The sequence below is a fragment of the Martes martes genome (genome assembly GCF_963455335.1).
Source record: "Martes martes genome assembly, chromosome: 4".
NCBI lineage: Eukaryota > Metazoa > Chordata > Mammalia > Carnivora > Mustelidae > Martes > Martes martes.
Window position 1 is genome coordinate 101,218,758 of NC_137891.1, and position 18,431 is coordinate 101,237,188.

At 44.7% G+C, this 18,431-nt stretch overlaps 1 long non-coding RNA gene across 1 annotated transcript; it reads right to left on the reverse strand.

The window, feature by feature from the left end:
• Nucleotides 1-6,374: 6,374 nt before the first annotated feature.
• LOC308342458 lies at nt 6,375-16,367 on the reverse strand. Its single transcript, XR_013966783.1, has 5 exons — nt 16,171-16,367; nt 14,863-15,108; nt 13,580-13,662; nt 10,605-10,665; nt 6,375-6,949 (listed from the first exon to the last, which is right to left on the reverse strand). It is a non-coding gene; the product is annotated as an uncharacterized lncRNA (long non-coding RNA).
• Between the last annotated feature and the right edge of the window lie 2,064 nt (nt 16,368-18,431).

Sequence of the window (18,431 nt, forward strand, 5' to 3'; positions counted from 1 at the left end):
GCATCCTTTGTAAGAATCAGGCAACAGTAGGCATGGCGTTCCCCTGAGTTCTGTGAGCTGTTAGAACAAATGATCAAAACTGAGGAAGCGGTTATGGCAACCCTGATTTGTAGCCAAGTCTGACAGAAGTTGCGGGTAACCTGGTAACTGACTTCTTTTGATTGGCATCTGAAGCGGCTGAACGTCAGTGTGGTGGGACTGAGTCCTTCACCTGCGGGGTCTGCACTAGCTCTGGGTAGTTAGTGTCAGAACTGAATTGACTTGTAGGACACCCAGTCGGTGTCTGCAGAGAATTGGAGAACTGCTTGGTGTGGAAAAAACCCACACATTCCGTGTTGGAAGTGTGGGTAGCAGAAAGAGCCCATTAAATAGTGAGCGAGGCAGGCATGGTCTCTGTCCTCACAGGTCTTTTGATTTAGCAGAGGAGCTAGACAAGCAAAGAGTGAAACCCTCAGACGCTGTCTCTTACCACTTTTCGCCTTATTGACCCCCTGCCAGTCATTCTGGCCTCCCCCTGGTTGTTTATAAACGCGGAGTGCGCCTTGCACTTGCTAAAACCTCTGTCTAGAATGCTCTCCCCACTGATTTCCTCATGCCTTGTCCTTCTGGTTTCATTCAGTTCTCTGCTCCAATGACACTTTCTCATAGAAGCCTTCCCCAACTTGCCAAGTTGAAATAGCATTCCTGGGACGCCTGGGTGGCTCAGTCACTTAAGTGTTTGCCTTCAGCTCAGGTCATGATCCCGGGGTCCTAGGATCAAGCCCTGCATTGGGTGCCTTGCTCAGCAGGGAGCCTGCTTCTCCCTCTGCCTGCAGCTCCCCCTGCTTGTTCTCCCCCCTCCTCTGGCAAATAAATAAATAAAATCTTAAAAAAAAAATTAAATAGCATTCCTGTTACTCTCCAGGCCCTGACATGGCCTTCTTTTTTCCTACAGAACCTTATCACTCCCTATTATGTTACTTATTTATTTCTTTACTCTTTTAGGGTCTGGGTCTGCCAACTGGAGTGTAAGTTCCCGAGAGCAGGGAGTTCACCTGCTTTGCTCACTGGTGTATTTCCACTCCCTGGAACAGGGCCTGGGACATGCAGAATAGATGCTCCAAAACTATCTGTTTGTTAAACAAAAATATAATAAACTACACAAGTGATACTGAAATTATAGTTGCAAAAAGTACCCCAAAGGAGAAATTATAGAACCTTATAAGAGTACATCTCCCAGAGTGTGAGCCGGTCTCATGATATAAACAGGGGCTCCGGAAGGCTCTCTTCTGTTGGGTGTGAAGGCTTGTTAGTGGGGGTGGGACTCGGTCTCTGTTGCAGAGTTGCTGGGCCTGGTTTCTACTGATTTCCTACCACACAAAGCCTCTCGAGTTGCCCCGTCCAATATGTTAGCCACCAGCCATGTGTGCCCATGTAGCTTTCATAAAGTAAAATTAAAATTCACTTTCTGGGCTGCCTGTGTGGCTCAGTGTGTTAAGCCTCTGCCTTCAGCTCAGGTCATGATCTCAGGGTCCTGGGATCGAGCCCCACATCAGGCTCCCTGCCCAGCGGGGCGCCTGCCTCTCTGCCTACTTGTGACCTCTTTCTGTGAAATAAATAAAATCTTTTAAAAAAATTAAAATTCACTTTCTTAGCATAACTTAGCCGCATTTCACGTGCTCCATAGCCACACGTGCTACCATATTGAGCAGCACTGTTCGATACAAACTATCTCCGTCATCACAGATCATTCCATGGGGCAGTGCTGGTCCAGAGTGTGTTTTGAACCAGCAGCAATCCATAGGGAAGGCATAAGCTAACTGCGACATTGGCATCTGTATCCATTCCCATTAGCAGCACCAGAGAGAGAGACAGAGAGAGAGGGAGGGAAGAACAGGGGGTGAGGGAAGGGCGGGGAGACCTGGCTACCAAGGACCCCCACCTAATCATGTATTTTTCATGAATTTACTCTTTTCCCTGAATCACAGAATGACCTCCCTACCAATACGGACCCCTGCCCCTTACCCTAAGAAACAGAATCCAGCACGTGGTTGCCCTTGTTCATAGGCTCCCTTTTCCTGCTGGAAAGAGAAGGATGAGATGCTCCGATATTATCATGTAGGAGGAACCATGGGGGAGCTTCTGCGGACTTTGGATGGAGGCCCATCTGTGATTTATGACATCGCTGCTGGGAAGCAGGGAGTCAGGTGCTCTGCCCCCTTTCCAGGTTAGAGTATAACACCTTCAGGAGAAAACTGGAGAAAGAGAAGGGTCCTTGAGCCTCCAGAGCAAGGTGACTGGGGTAGGCTCAGAAATCTGCACTTTGTGAGTAACCCGTTTTATGATTCTTGCTTTCTTGGTGTTTGTCCCTTTTTTGTACTCCTTTTTTGTACTTTGATTCTTTTTTTATTTTTTTTTGGCAAGCCCATCCAGGCTTAGCTGTGCTAAGGACAGCCAGAGACAGAAGATTTTGTTCCCACTTGTGCCAGAGCATGTAAGGGGGTGCAGCCATTTCTGGGGGCAGGCTGGTGGCGGAGGAATTTTCTGTGAGCAAGTCCCAGGGGGAGGGTAAACCTTGGCAGCCAATATTGGATCCACTTGGCGGAATATTTCTTCCCACCTGGAGGTTCATCTTCCAGGGCGAAAACCTTGCCTGTTTTTAATAAGAGAAGTGATAACAGCAATAGGATTTACACGTGTCATCTGGTGAGACCCAACACCTGGGCCACATCCGAGCACCACAGGGCATGGAAACCTCACACTACATACCTTACAGGGCCTGCTTGTGTGACCAGAAAGGAAGAAAATCCAGGAGTGGATGTCTGGAGATGCATAGGAATTATTTGTTATTCCCCGTTCGTAATAAAAGTTAGAAAAATACAATTACAAATATTCCTCATGAGATTGTATGCTCATGTTCATTTCTCCTAGTCTTTGCACAAACGTAGGTTAGATTTTCCCAAACATTTCAGCGTCCGGGTTACCGGTAGCTATGTGTGAATATGCTCATTTCCGGGGATCAGTTACAAGCAATACATTCCATGTCTGTAATAGCTGTGGTCCCAGCGATTGTTCCACACACCTCTAACTAGATAGCCCTCTTAGTGTCACTGCAGTGACCAAGGAGCAAATGGGAAAAATGAGCCGTCAATCAATTTAATGCTATCCTTTTCTTTCACACAAAAACTTGCACTCAGCGGATGATGACTGACATAAAAACTAAATCCATCTGTTTTATCACTCCTCTCCAAAAGGACAAGTGTGAGAGGCAGGGAAGGGGACGAAATATGTAGGATTAGTATTACCTCTAGACATTGGTCTGCTGTGGGACCAAGTAATCCATTGCACGGGGGAGGAAAATCAACTATTAAAATAGCCCTCTTGCAATTTAGTGCACATTTTGTATAAAGGGTTGTGGATTATAAGCAAGATCTTTGGGAGTAGGATTCTTGGAATATCCTGTTTACCACTATAGAACACATCTTTGAAAAGGATCTGAGTATACAGTGAGGTCATTCATTCATTCATTGAACAAATATATATTGAGTGCCTATTACAACCCAAATGCATGTGGATGCTGAGGACACAGCGGTGAACAAGATGGAACCCAGTTCTTGCCTTTGTAGAGTTTCTTACTTGGCAGTGAGGGCAGGTGTTTAGTAAATGAACAAGTGAGACAAATGTTACCAGAGAGGATGCACAGAGAGCATGTCGCTCCATGATGACAGCCCATGGTGGTGGCAGTGAGAGATGTGGGAGCCCTTTCTGAGGAATGGACAACTGAGGTCCCCCCCCCTACAGTGGGTGGGTAGGATTGGGTCCTATGGAAATGGGGGTGGGGGGCGGTAAAAGTGAGGACGGCATGGGTGTAGGCCAGAGGGTAAGAGGGAACAGGGAATATTTTAGGAACTAAGGTAGGAATGGGTGATGCAGAGAAACAAGAGTGGCACATAATGAAACCAGAGAGATTGAAAAAGATCAGATCCCAGTTAACCCTGTAAATCACGAAGAGAAGTTTAACATTCTACAAAGGGAGATGGGAAAACAAAGATTTCTAAGCACAGGGATGGAATGCTTTAGAAAGATCTGTGTGCAGCAAGACATAAGACCAGATGCGTGGGGTCCAGTTAGGTGACCGGTGTTGTTGTCCAGGTGAAAGCCAACAGGTGTTTGGACTAGAGCCAGAGCTGCAGACATTGAGAGAAATGGTCAGATACCGGGGAGAAAGAACCCACAGCACTTCATGACTGATTAGATGGAGGGACAGGTGAGAGCAGAGAAGGAATCAGGGGTGGTCCCCGGGCTTCTGGTTTAAGCAGTGGGATGGATGGTGATGTTTCCATGAACCAGTGGAAACCAGTTTCCACTGAACACAGGAAGAGGAACAGGTTTGGGGAGTCAGGAAGAATGTGACAAGGGTAGTTGTACAAATACTGAATTTAAAATACTTAGGGAATATCCAAATTGAGATATACAATTAACGGTTTGATATATGAGTCTGCTGCTTACCAGAAACAAGGCTGCATATCTATTCCACTTTTATCTCTAGTTTTCTTGACTCATTTAAACAAAGAAACGTATTATAGATAATGCCTTTGGAAAATTACTTATGAGTTGTAAAAATGGAGGCTGAAATGTATCCTTCAACCTCCAAATTCAACCTCTGGGAAATTATCCCAAATAAATTACCCAGAAAAAGAGAAATACCATCTGCATTGAATTCTGGTTTATAAGAGCAAAAAACTAGAAACATGTTCATATCCAACCAAAGAGGCTAGTTAAATTATAGTATACCAGACAAAAGAGACTATTGTACAGTTACAAAAAAACAGTAATTATGGATATTTTATAGCAGCTTAGAAAAATGCTTTGTCATTTTAAGCTAACAGCAAAATTTGCAATTCGATTTATGCTATGATTATAATTTTGTGGAAATGACCACACATGGACAACTAGTAGGGCACTTGAATAAACAAAGAGTTGACTTGCCAAGTGATGGAATTATGGTGATTTTTAAAATTCGTTAAAATGTTGTCTGTAAAGTAAACATGCTAAACAAGATAAATATGGTTTTGATCTTGTTTTGGTTTTGGTTTTGAGGCAAATGAGTTTCCATCTTAGATAATTGCAGGCATCATCTTGCTGAGTTGGAGACATAGAATTCAGTAGTTGTACGTGGGTCAGTGGATTTTGACAACAAGGATCTTGTCTCCCAGGTCTCCCCACAACCACTCAGGAATCTCATCTGAGCATATCCTTGTTTCTCCAACAAAAAAGAAGTCAGAACTTGGAGCACATGTGAGTCTCTCCTGGGATCCTGTGGATTCAGTCCTTTAGGTTCGGATTTACTTTCTTCCCAGTGGTTTTCTAATCTCTGGAGACCAAGGAACTTAACACATGATTGATCTTATTCTTTTCTCTGTTCCCGACTTGCCTCAGGAACCTAATAGGAACTAATGGTCAAACGTCTGAGACAGGTTCTCATTTTGTTTTCTTATCTCCTTCATTGAAAGCCCTTCAGTGAATATTTGCAAATGACCATATCAATGATGTGCCAGTGATTTCCAAAGTGGAGTGCTCTGAAGATATTGGATGCCCATTGTTCCAGTTCTTGTCTAATTCAATTATGCCCTTTGCAGTCCACAGGGGATGGGGGGTCTTGGCTTACAGGGGAATCTGGGATGACAGTACCGGCAACAGCAGAGCCAGAATGCAGAACTCTTGGGTGGCGATGTCATCCTGAAAGGACTGTGAGCAAGATGGCTGTACTGGCAGGATCCTTTGTTTTTCAAAAAAGAGATGCTCTGCCTGGGAACTGGTATAGAAAATGAACTCCAGTGGCCATGTGTATAGTAAGGACAGATTTCACGCTTTTGAAATAAGCTGGGCTAGGTGGCAAAGAAATCAATGCCAATGAAATAATGAAACATAAACCCTCAGAGGTAAAAGAGCTCTTTTCATTCTGGGAGGAGAAAACAAAACCAACCAAAAATGGATTTAAAATGTCCTTGTCTTGTGTTTATGACAAATGGAGAATTAAGGAGATTGGCTGTGTTGGTTCCCTTGGAAGAGATAAAATGGCTGAATATTCAGATGCTCCCTTTTCTCTTTAGGGCAGCCAACAAGGAAGTTGCAGTGAAAACCATAGGAAGGTGGTCAGGTGGAGGGGGGGCCACGGGGGAGGCTTAACAATGGAGCCAGGCAGGGCACTGCAGCAGCGACTTCCCTTTCCAACTGTTCTCTGCCCCAAGCAGGGCCATTTCACAGGTCTTTCCTGGGCTGTGATGTTCCCATGGGAAGTTTTGTGAGCTCTTGTGTCTGTTAGGATTGACAGCAATGCCACCATGTAATAGCTGCCCAGGTATGATTTACAATTGGCCAAAGGATGGCTTTGTGTGGTTATAAATGTTCAATAGCTTTATTATGTTTTGAACTTTTTGTTTTGAAATCACTTGAGAGTTACAGAAGAATCACAAAGATAGTACAAAGAGTGCCACCTACCCTTCCCCGAATGTTAGCCTTGTATACAGCTGTGGTACATTTTCCAAAACACAGAAATTCACATCAGTACAGATTTTATTCACATTTCAGTACTGTTTCCACTAACATCCCTTTTCTGTTCCAGGATCCAATTCAGGATGCGGCACCGCATTCACATGTCTGGTCTCCTTTGTCTTTTCCTGACTAGAATAGTTTCTCAGTCTCTCTTTGTTTTTCATGACCTTGATAGCTTTGAAGAGCACTGGGCAGGTGTTTTGTAGAATATTCTTAAATTTGTGTTTGATGTTTTCTCATGATTGAACTGGGGTTATGGATTTGGGGGAAGAATGCCACTGAGGTGAAGTGTCCTTCTCATCATGATATCAACATTATGTCACCATCTGCTAGTGATATTCAATCTTGGTTTGGTTAAGGTGGTACCTTCCAGGTCCCTCCACTGTAAAGTTACTCCTCTTCGCTTTCTATACTCCTTTGAAAGAGACATTAAGTGCAACTTACACTCATGAAGAAGGAGAAGAGAGTATCAAAGAATTTGTGTGCATATGCTAAGACCACCATAGTAATTAAAACAGATGTTAGGGGATTACTTTGAAGCCAGTCTATTTGTTTATTTATTATTTTAAGATTAAATTTCCTTTTTTTCTGATCACAACATGTAAAGCAGGTGACCTAAAACCTCACCAGTCTCACACACAAAAACCCAAATCTCACCAATCACTGGGGGAAGGGGGCTGTCTGTGTGTGTAGTGTGTATATTTACTATTTGCTAAATAACTTCTTAAATTTATAACATTGCAAGTGTACTTTAATGCAAAGTTATATCTGTGAAGACCATAGGGTCTGATATGATTCATTCACTGTCTAGCCCCTACCAAGAATGAGTTCCTAAGGTCAATACAATACAAGCCAGAGGCTTAAAAATACATGGGCTTTTAAAATTGAACACCCCAAAATGAATAATACAATTTAAAAAATGGGCAGAAGACATAAATAGACATTTTTCCAAAGAAGACATACAGATGGCTAGTAGACACATGAAAATATGCTCAACATCACTCATCATCAGGGAAACACAAATCAAAATCATAATGAGATACTGCCTCACACCTGTCAGAATGGCCAACAACAACAACACAAGAAACAACAGGTGTTGGTGAGGATATGAAGAAAGGGGAGCCCTCGTGCATCGTAGGTGGGAGTGCAAACTGGTGCAGCCAGTCTGGAAAACAGTATGGAGGTTCCTCAAAAAGTTAAAAATAGAACCACCCTAAAATTCAGCAATTGCCCAAAGAAGACAAAAATAGTAATTCAAAGGGATATATGCACCCCGATGCTTATAACAGCCTTATCAACGATAGGCAAATTATGGAAACAACACAAATGTCCATCCACTGATCAATGGTTAAGGAAGATGTGGTATCTATACACAATGAAATATTACTCAGTTATCAAAAGAGTGAGATTTTGCCATTTGCAATGGCATGGATAGAGCAAGAGAGTAGTGTTATGCTAAGTGAATTAAGTCAGTCAGAGAAAGGCATATACCATATGATTTCAGTCATATGGGGAATTTAAGAAACAAAACAAATGAGAAAAGGGAGAAAAAATAAAAAAAGAAGAGAGTCAAACCAAGAAAGAGACTCAACTATAGAGAATGAACTGATGGTTAACAGAGGGGAGGTAGATGGAGGGATGGGTGAAACAGGTGATGGGGATTAAGGAGGGCACTTGTGACCAGCACCCAGTGATGTATGGAAGTGCTGAACCACTATATTGCACACCTGACCCTAATATTACATTGTATGTTAACTGAAATTTAAATAAAAACTTAAAAAAGTATATAGGTTTTTAACGTGAAGCCATCCAATTTAAGCCACTTACCAGGGCAAAAATAATTGAGATTAAGGCAGTATAGTCCCCTACATTCTAAGCAGGACATTTCACTCTTAGCTCTTGACCTCTGAGGCAGGAACCAAAGCCACAGGTCTTCCACAGTGAAAACGGAGACATTTAGACATGCTAGCACGCCAGCTTAAATCTCATTCAAGAGCCTTCTACTCTCACCAACTGAAAGAAATTGCAAATGCTTTCTTCATCACTTTAGAAGCCTGCACCTGGGGGCGGGGACAGCCCAGCTGCTAACAATTAGGACTCATTTCATAAATGCCACGTCTTTGAAAGAACCATAATTTGAATCTTTTTTTTTTTGTAATATGAAGAGTGAGTGACTATTGTAGTGAAAGGTGTAGGAAAAAATTAGATGGCATGGAAGTTACAAGCACTTTATCAAATTTACGTTGAATGTTAGTCCCAAGAGAGGACTGGAGTTCTGTTGCCATCACAGTGTGGGGTACAAATAAGTCCTAAACACTTGGGACTGGTACAGGCATCCTTCCACTTTCTCCCTTTTGCTTTTCTTTCTTCCTTCCTTCCTTTCTCCTTTTAAGTTTTAGTTATTTATTTGATAGAGAGACAGTGAGCATGAGCAGGGGGAGGGGCAGAGGCAGAGGGAGAGGGAGAAGCAGGCTCCCCGCTGAGCAGGGAGTCTGATGCAGGACTCCATCCCAGGACCCTGGGATCACGACCCGAGTCAAAAGCAGACGCTTAACCCACTGAGCTACCCAGGTTCCCTCCCCTTTTGTTTTTCTTAAATAAAGTGACTGATATGTCAGTTGTAGTGAAGGTTGGGGAAATACTTAAAGACAGTATTTTAACCCCAAGAGACCTGTTTTCTTTTGCTATTGCTCTATATCGACTGGCAAAAATAGACTGTCTCTTTCTTTCTCCCTTTTCTATACTCTCTCCCTCACTATCTCCCTCTCTCTCTCTCTCTCCTTGGTTTGTCCTCTTCAGAACTCCAGACAAGGGTAAGGAATAAGAAACAGGGCACCTGGGTGGCTCAGTCAGTTGAGCATCTGCTTTTGGCTCAGGTCATGATCCCAGGGTCCTGGGACCAAGGCCCACATCAGGTTCCTTGCTCAGTGGACAGCCTGCTTCTCCCTCTGTCCCTCCCCCTGCTCATGTTCTCCCTCTTTCTCTCGTTCTCTCTGTCTCTCGTTTACTCTCTCTCAAATAAATAAAATCTTAAAAAAAAAAAAAAAAGAAACAATGCATTTGTTATTGGAGAGGCTCTGGGTAACTAAATAAATAACTCTCTGTGTCCAGAATTAACACCACATTTGTCATTGATGTTGATGCTAAGCAAGGTTAAAGGCCCACATTAGACTCTTGATACATTAAAAAAAATACTAACCATTTCTCTGGTGAAAAGACTTAGAGTGGCTGAACTTCGGGGTGATCCCCAAGAGCCAAGTAGAAGACATCTGAGAGGCTGCTGTAGACAGGACCACCTGGAAGGCTTGCTGGCAAGAGCTTCTGGGCTCCATGGCCAGCGCCTCTCATTCAGTTGGCCTATGGTAGGACCCAAGAAGCTGCATTTTTAGCAAGTTCCTATGATATGATGACACTTTCGGCCCAGGACCCCACTTTGAGTACGACTTCTACAGACAAACTTACATGCCTCGATGACTTTCTGCCCAGGCAGCATTGCTGATGAAGTAGTTGAGATGAACTAATAATGCAACACCAGGACAAAATGAAATTCAGCCTGCCTTGCTACAATTTTATTCTAATTAACATCTGCTCTCTCTTGGGCTCTCTGAAAAGCTCTTTTGATGTTTGTATTTGTAACCACCAACAAAATGAGTTGATGCAAAAGTTCACTCAATTGCCAAACGTTTCATTTGTGATGAGAAAGGATTTTCCTTTCTCTAATTTGAGAGATGTTTTGTTTCGTCTTCACTAGTGGCTCGAGCAGGTGTTTCTTTCCCTCTGACATCTGGTAGGTCACACTGGCTCAGAGTTTTCTGATCTTTTCTTACCCTTTACCCCTCAGAATCTTGAGGTTATAAGGCCTGGGGCTTGCTCTGTGTTGTAGGCATCTTTGACAATTTCAGCTGTAGCTCTTCAGCCTCAGATAAAAATCTGTGGCTTTTGGAAGTCACCAAGCTAAATGAAAAAGTTTCGGATATACTACCCACCTTGGCATTTGTCAAGGATATGATCCAAGACTAATCAGTTCTCCACCCAGAGAATTCCAAATATAGTCTGCTCCTCATTCTTACCTCAATGAGACCCTCTGGAATATAGCTTTGAGGAAACGAGCCGAAATACCACCACCATCACCTAAAGAAAGCAGTGCAAAGAGTTCAGCAGAGAGAGCAAATGGGGGCAGAGAGGTTTTCTGGGTTATATCACTGGTGCCTAGAAAAGAGGGGGAAATGAAATAGTGTAAAACAGTGACTGGGTCCTTGCTTGCTGGATGGGTGATCACTCTTTTAGAGGGAATGGCAGAGGGAGACTGGGAAGGGCTAAGTTATTCCTACATTTTAGTTCGTAAGCAAAGTTGGTGCCCATTTTGGCTACAGAAGGAGCTGGTACAGAGCCAAGGGCATGGTTTGTTATGGGCCTGGGCTGGGCTAGTGTCCAGCGTGAATGATCGGGCATGTAGAGCTGAGGCTGGAAGTTGGTCAGACAAGTGAGAACAGGACTGTGGTTAGAGACGCCTGACGGAGGCAGACCAACAAAAGTGGGGAGACGATTCACTCTATGGAGCAATCCCCATGGGCCTGGCGGGGTCAGAAGGGTGTGTGCTTGGGGTCTGTGTGGTTAAAGAGCCACTTCAGGGAATGAGACAAGCAAAGGCATGTTGCCAGATAAAATACGGGACACTCAGTTAAATTCAGATTCCAGGTACACAATGAATATTTGGGACAGTCCTACACTAAAAAAAGGTCTTTGTTGTTTATCCAAAATTTCACCGTATGTCCTGTGTTTTTATTTGCTAAATTTGGCAGCCCCATATTCAAAAGGCCCGTGTCAGATGAAGCAGGCGGGCAGTGGCCTCATGGAGGCGGGCCACATGGCCTCCAACGGCTCTGCTCAGGAGATGGGCTTGCTGTGGAGTGGCCCTGAGCCCCTGAGTCAGTGGGGGTATCAGAAGACCTGCTTTCACCAGGTCTAGGGGAAAGCTATAGGCTGTGTCCAGACAGACTTTGGACTCAGTTATAAACTGAACTGTAATTAAAAACATTTCACATTTTTCCAGAACTTTTCTTTTTGTTTTATTTTTTGAAAGGAAGAGAAACGTAGGCAATCCTAGAGGCCAAAGGTACGACTCCAGGCAGAGACTGTAAATGGGCATTCTCTATAGCTAGTTGGTAAGTGTGACCCAAAAGGGCAGAGGGGGAGAGGAAGGTAATGGGCACCCGCTCAGGGCCAAGCATTTTCTATTTGCTTCTGTATATTTTCATAACAGCCACTGTACCACAAGGGGGTGGCAGTGCCTAGTAACTTCCCAGCACCCCAGCCTTTACCAGAATCTGACTTGCTGCCTTCTCCTCCTCCACCCCCATCCTTCCATGCCCATATCCAAAGCCTGGACTTGGCTGCTCCAGTTTCCATGCAAGTCTTATTATCTAAACTGTGCCGATAGGAAAGTCTTCTGAAGCCTGGGGATGAGACACAGAGACTGAGCCTTTTAACTGCGGGACGAAAAGTCAGGAGGTCATCTGGGCTCAGAAGATTGATTTGTCCTTCCAGGTGCCCAGACAGATGGGTACATGCCATTCATAATGCAGATAAAGCAGAATGTAGAAGAGAGGCAGAGAAGGAGAGAGACAGACAGAAAGACAGAGATAAACGTCTGATAACTTTCCAGTTCAGCTGTCCTTACCACTGGCTTGGTAGAACCACTCCCTTATAATTCATCTCAATTTCATTTTTAAATTTTGAATGGTTTCTTGTTCCTCACAACTACGTGAGCTAGTCGTTACTATGAATTCTTCCTTACAACACCTCACGTGGCAAATAACTGTGAATGACAGCAGTCCCCACTGTGTATGGTTCCCACGTGGCTGCTTTTTCTGCAAAACCCCGCTGAGCCCCTTTCTTCCAGCATGACCGGGGATGAGTGTCTGGTGTTCCCTCTTCTTCTCTCTCTCAGGTAGACCACAGAGGTGGCAAATGTTTACCCAGACACAGAGACCAGAAGGAGATAGTTGCTGAGGTCCTTTGAAAGCAGAAAGTGGGGGCGCCTGGGTGGCTCAGTGGGTTAAAGCCTCTGCCTTCGGCTCAGGTCATGATCCCAGGGTCCTGGGATCGAGCCCCACATCGGGCTCTCTGCTCAGCAGGGAGCCTGCTTCCCTTCCTCTCTCTCTGCCTGCCTCTCTGTCTACTTGTGATCTCTGTCAAATAAATGAATAAAATTAAAAAAAAAAAAAACACTTGTATCTCTGTGTGTCAGTTTTGAAAGCAGAAAGTGGGCTGGGCTTGTGCCACAGGTGTGACAAGGCTCTCCCAGCCACGTGGCCATCAGAAGAGCCAGAGCTGCCAGAGAAGGCATGGATGAACGGGGCTTGGTCCTCCGACTGCCAGACACCGAGAAGGTTTAAGTGCGGCCGCTGCAGGGTCAATGCAGGAGGCCAGAGGCAGGATGGATCCCAAGCAGTGCCATTGACTGGCTGGGCACCTGGGGCATGGGGAGGACACTGGACTACAGTGGTTCCTGTCCTCAAGAGCTTACAGTTCAGTGGGAAAGAACACAATAAACAATTAAAAATAACTAAAAATTAATTGATGCAAGTGAGTGATGTGCTTTGCAGGAGAAGTTCTGGCCACAAGGACAGGGGTGACGCAACCACCCAGAGCTTAATGTGACTCAGCCTGAGAAGGAGTTGGGGTCCTCCCAAAGCAACAGCACCCACTCTTCATACTGGGGACTCAGAATTTGTCTTGTGGGTTGGGGAGATCCAGTGGTGGGGTAAGTGAGCTAGCTTCCTGAGTAGGAAGGGAGGAGTGTGGTAAAGACTAAACTTTGCAAGTTCTTGGATTTCATTTATCCAACTCCTTCCTATCAGGTGAGGTGTTTGGGATCTCGGTCAAGTCATAGAAAGTAAATTATTCACAATGTACCTGAAGATTAACTTGTTAAATGACCGAATTCCCATAATTGGTCAGATATATTTAACTGGATCTAGGATAGTTGGTCATGGCCACTGTGTGGGCATGGACAAAGATGGGGCACAAGGCAGGAGCATACCTGTGGTCCCTCCTGCTGTGTGGTCGCTCAGGCTCTGGGCTTCCTCCCGGTCTGGCCTGGCCATCGGCACATCTCAGAGAGTCCTGTCAGTACCCAGTAGAGAGAAGAAATAGGCAGAAGCAGGGGTATGAGATCTCAAACTAGAAGGGTGGCAAACTGCAGGTACTTAAGGAAATCTTACTTTTTATTTTCATATAAAACCTTTACCCTTGGAGAGGTCCTGGGCATTAAAGATGTGAAATCCATAGGAAACTGACATTCAGGTTGGAATGAGTCTGAAATCACAACTAAATGCTAAACCAACAGCCTTGGGGAGGCCATGGCTAAACCAAAGCTTGGGGGAAGGCCTCAGATTTGTGACTAGGTCGTTCAGTAAATAGATTATTTGAGGAATTGATTTGTGGCAAATCGGTTAATCAGAGAGGTGGCTTTCAGAAACATGGGGATTCAGGGTACTGTCCTGTTTCCTTTTGACTCGATACACTTGTTTGTCAGGACTCTTTTAGATTCAAGGACAGAAACTCAAAATGGCATTGGCAAAAATAGTAATTTACCAGAAGAAGACGGGAGCATGCTACGTAATTGGAAGAAGAATCAGGCAGCTCAAGGGGAAGGGCAGAGCCGCAGCAGGTCCTCAGGGGCCAGACCCAGGGCCAGGCTGGCTTACTGCTGGTGTCAGCCCTGTCTCACTGGGGGTGCTCCTGCTTCTGCCCCGAGACTGCTGATAGGTCCCAGCCTCACATCCCAGGGCTCCCATGCCTGCAGTGGAATGACTTTCTGCCCCGTTTTGGTTTGAAAATTGCAGAGGAGTTTCCTGGCCAGCCAGAGAAATGTACCCAAAAGCAGGAAGAGAGAGAGTTTCCAGAAGAAGGGGATAATGCAGGCAGACCAAAGAGTTGTATGTCACTTGCAGGCCTCCTGAGAAGCCGGGAAAGATGTCCTCGCCCTGTATACCCACAGCGTAGTTCTTATTGATACAAAAGGACAAAAGTAGCCAATTCCCGAAATGAAGAGGCCCTCAAGCCTCTTGCCTCCACCTGTCAGCTTAAAGTGGTGATTTCCACCCCCACACCTTTCCCTCGGATCCAGCAGGGTCCCCTCCACCCCTCAGCTCAGTGGACGGCAGATGGATGTTGCTAGAGAGAATAGAAAACCTGCCGGTCAGATCGGGCCCCGCTTTGAACGTGGCGGTGGCTGTTTACTAAATTCCACAGGGATTTCTTGTGAAGGGGATGAAAAGAAGGAGAGGGCCAGGGACCCCGCTGAGGGCTCTGTGGGCTCACCAGGACGCAGTGGGAATCAAGGCTGCAGAGCCATCCAGCCTGGCCCCGGGAGCGGGCAGGTGTGCTGTCTGAGTCACGCCCTTGATCTCTAGGAGGACCGGTGAAGAACCAATCAGGTGGCCGGCTCCTGCCAAGGATGCCATCAGCCTGCTCTGGTGGCTGCTTCTAAAATGGTGGCTGCTGGCCCCGCGCACTCACTTGTTCACGGAGGACATATGGGCCAGGCAGGGATCAACGAAGGAACATCTGGCAGGGAAGAAATCAAAGAGCCACACTGACTAATTTAAGAGTGTTGCTTCTCCATTGTTCCTCCTGTGGCACTGTGCAAAGGTCACCCGGTGTGGCAGAGCTGGGAGAAACCGCCGCTCCACCTACAGCCGTCCTGGGATCCAGCTTGTTTTCCTTAAAAGTGAATCGATAGCTCTTCCTTTGAAGCCGGAAACAGCAGCCACCTATCACTGAATCCTGAATTCTCCCCAGCATGGCCAGCCCCTCCTTGCCAGCCCCCAGGCACCCCTGTTTCTTATTAGCCATTTATCATCTTGCCTCAGAAGGCTCTCTTTAAAAAAAAAAAAAAAAGAAAGAAAAAAAACTCTACGGAATTCAAGTGTGACATGTTCTATTTCTGCAACGGAGCCTTTTCTCCTCTTGGTTCAAATAAAGGAAACAGCAAATATTAAAGAGCATGAGAGAAAAAAGCCCAAATGCCTGGACCATTACTAGACAAGACTGCCTGTGGTTCTGATTTTGCTGGTTTATATAATAGCCAGAAATGATCCTTAAATTAAATATCCATTTTCTTTTAAATTATCTTTAATGGCACAATGCAACCATATAATTTTCAGCCTAAGGAGAGGGTTTGGTAGGATATCTGATCCTTCTTGTATCCTGTGTTTTTTTTTTTTTTTTTTTTTTTTTGCTTATTTTTGAAAGTCTCCCCTGGAAACGATATATCTTTTCCTCAGAAGTTATTCTAATGTGTTAAAGGTGTGCTGGGGGATGTTCGGTGTTTGTCTGGGTTCTAGCTCATTGATAATACCCAGCTGGCTGGCATGGTACTGATGCCTCCTGCTTCCCCTCCTCAACATCACACACTCCTGGGGCTGGGTGCCCACAGTCATGGGCTGGTCAAGATTATTGTGGTTAGTCAAGATTATTCCTCCCTTGGAAACACCTAGAAATATCTTCTGATCCTATTTCCAGCAGAGAGAACCTATTCCATTCCAAAGGGAAGCAAACGCTAACTTTCTTCCTGCCATCTCTGGCCAGCTCCCAGCTCCCAGCTCCCAGAAATGGCCCTGGAATTACCTTACTGGTCATCTTCATTGGATTTCTTCAGCGCAGCTCTAGCCCTCCTTCCTGCCTTCGCTGACATAGACTGGCATCCTCTATAAGACAGGCTGTCCTCAGGAGGTAGATGATCACTGAGAGACAAGACAGATGGAAACTAGTTCTAGCTCCGTCATGAGCTTGCTGTGTGCTCAGAGACAAACTACAACTTCTCTGTCCCTCTGTATCTGTTCCTTCTTTTAAGATGTACATCTTCTGATGTGGTTATCACATACATGGGAGTGGGTAACAGATGAAGTGAAAGCTATCCTTCATAAGCAAAGTGATGATAATGAACCAGCATGTGCTCTGAAGGCTCTGTATTCTAGTGTTCAGAGCATTCCAGCAGGTCTTAACTATTCTAACCTACTCAGAGACATATTCACCCATGGATTCTTCCAGATTTCCTTTGAACTGGGCAGGAAGACAATGCAAGCCATTGTCTGGAGCTCGTTCCTCTTGGTTGCGTGACTACACATTACAGCTGTCTGATGATGACAATATGATCATTCGTCTCATAATTATAAAGCACTTTTGTTTTACTGCCTCTTTTAATGTTGCCAATAACCCTGTGGAATAAATATTATTTCCCCTATTTTATAGATGAAGAACCTGAGGTTTAGAAAGGTTAATGACTTATTAGATGATGCTCGGCTAGTAAGAGGTGGAATACCAAACTAGGAGTTCTGATTTCAAATCTAATAATTTCTGTCTTTCTAATGGTTTTCAAGCTGTTTCCTCAAAGGTCTGGGTTTGGGGAGGGATCTCGGGAACAAGGGAGCTAAGCCAGGGGAGCTCAGATCACCTGACTCAATCAAAGCATCTTTTAAAAATGTTTTCTGTTTTGTATTTATAGGATTCCACACTAAATTTGGTTTTGAACAAAATGTTCCTGGTGCTAAAAAACAAAGTTTGTGGGTCACCACCCTATATTGTTTTGTGTTGAAAAGGAAACCTTCTATCAGTCCCTTTCTTAGTACTGGGAGGATTCTTCCCTCTTTGTTCTAGGATTCTCAGCTCAAAATCCTCTTCCCCAGAGGAGCGGACTGCCTGACTGCAGGCACTCGTTCGCCTCTCAGTCCAGTGAGCCACATTCTGTTTTGGTGGATCTTTCGCGGGAGAGGTGTTCTGTAGAAGGTCGTTGACACGAAGCCAAGTGTTGAGCAGTCCGATAGCGACCCTGTCCCTTTCCTTAGGAGAACTGAACCACATGTTCCAACTTGCCTTGTAAATATAAAAAGAAAAGGCTAGTTTCCATTTTAATTAGATGAAATAATTACATGTCACACATCTCCTAAGCAGTTTTGTATTTGCCCAAACTGTAATGCTCACATTAGCATTCAAAGTTGCTCTTTGCACTGGGTACAGATGTTGGCGTTAGAGACTGTCATGTTCCTTGTGGCCACAAGATGTCAGGCAAATATGGTCATGGGACATAGGTGCAGGAAGGTGCCTTGGCTCCTGAGAACGCCATTGATGAGTTCATTAGCTCATTAAATCCTTCCAACAAGCTTGTTGGAAGAGTGTAGGGAAAGTCTATGAAATGTGTCATATCGTTATCCTGTTGATGGAGGTACTGAACACCGCTGGCTGGTAATCAGATTAAGATGAACAAATATTGATTGTACATGCTTGCGCGATGAAATCCTGAATAATTAAAGGCCACTGAGTTTCCCAGATCTTTCTCTAACGTGTGTTACCATGAGCAACATGTGCTGTATTTACAGAGTACCATGCATAGAGGGGATGATAGGAAAGAAATAGGACTCGTTAGAGAAGTGATCTCCTTTGAAAGGTTCTGTTTGAAGATCTGATAAAGTGAAGAAATGGGTTTCAATAACTTTCATATAATCATGAGACACTTTAATGGACTGGAATACATTAAATTAAATAAAGCCACATGTCTAAACATGTGCATATATCTAAAGTATATTTGTTTCTTCAATGATCTGAAGGACGGGTGTTGTTAAATAATGGCCAGCCCGACTGACACCCCACCCTTGCTGTTCTTTTAGTCTCCTGAGTGACTTCCTATAGCGGCTTCCTTGGGATCCAAAGAAAGAGAGCAATCATGACCAGCAAAGTTTGGGTCCAATCAATGCACAGTCATTGAGTTCCTACAGAGGGCCAGGTGCTGGTGAGGGTGCAGAAGACCTTGAAGGCATGGTCTATGCTTCACCCTTGCTGCTCTCCTTCTCATTTATTTCCTTTCTCTCAGTATTCTGCTTCTTAATCCTTCA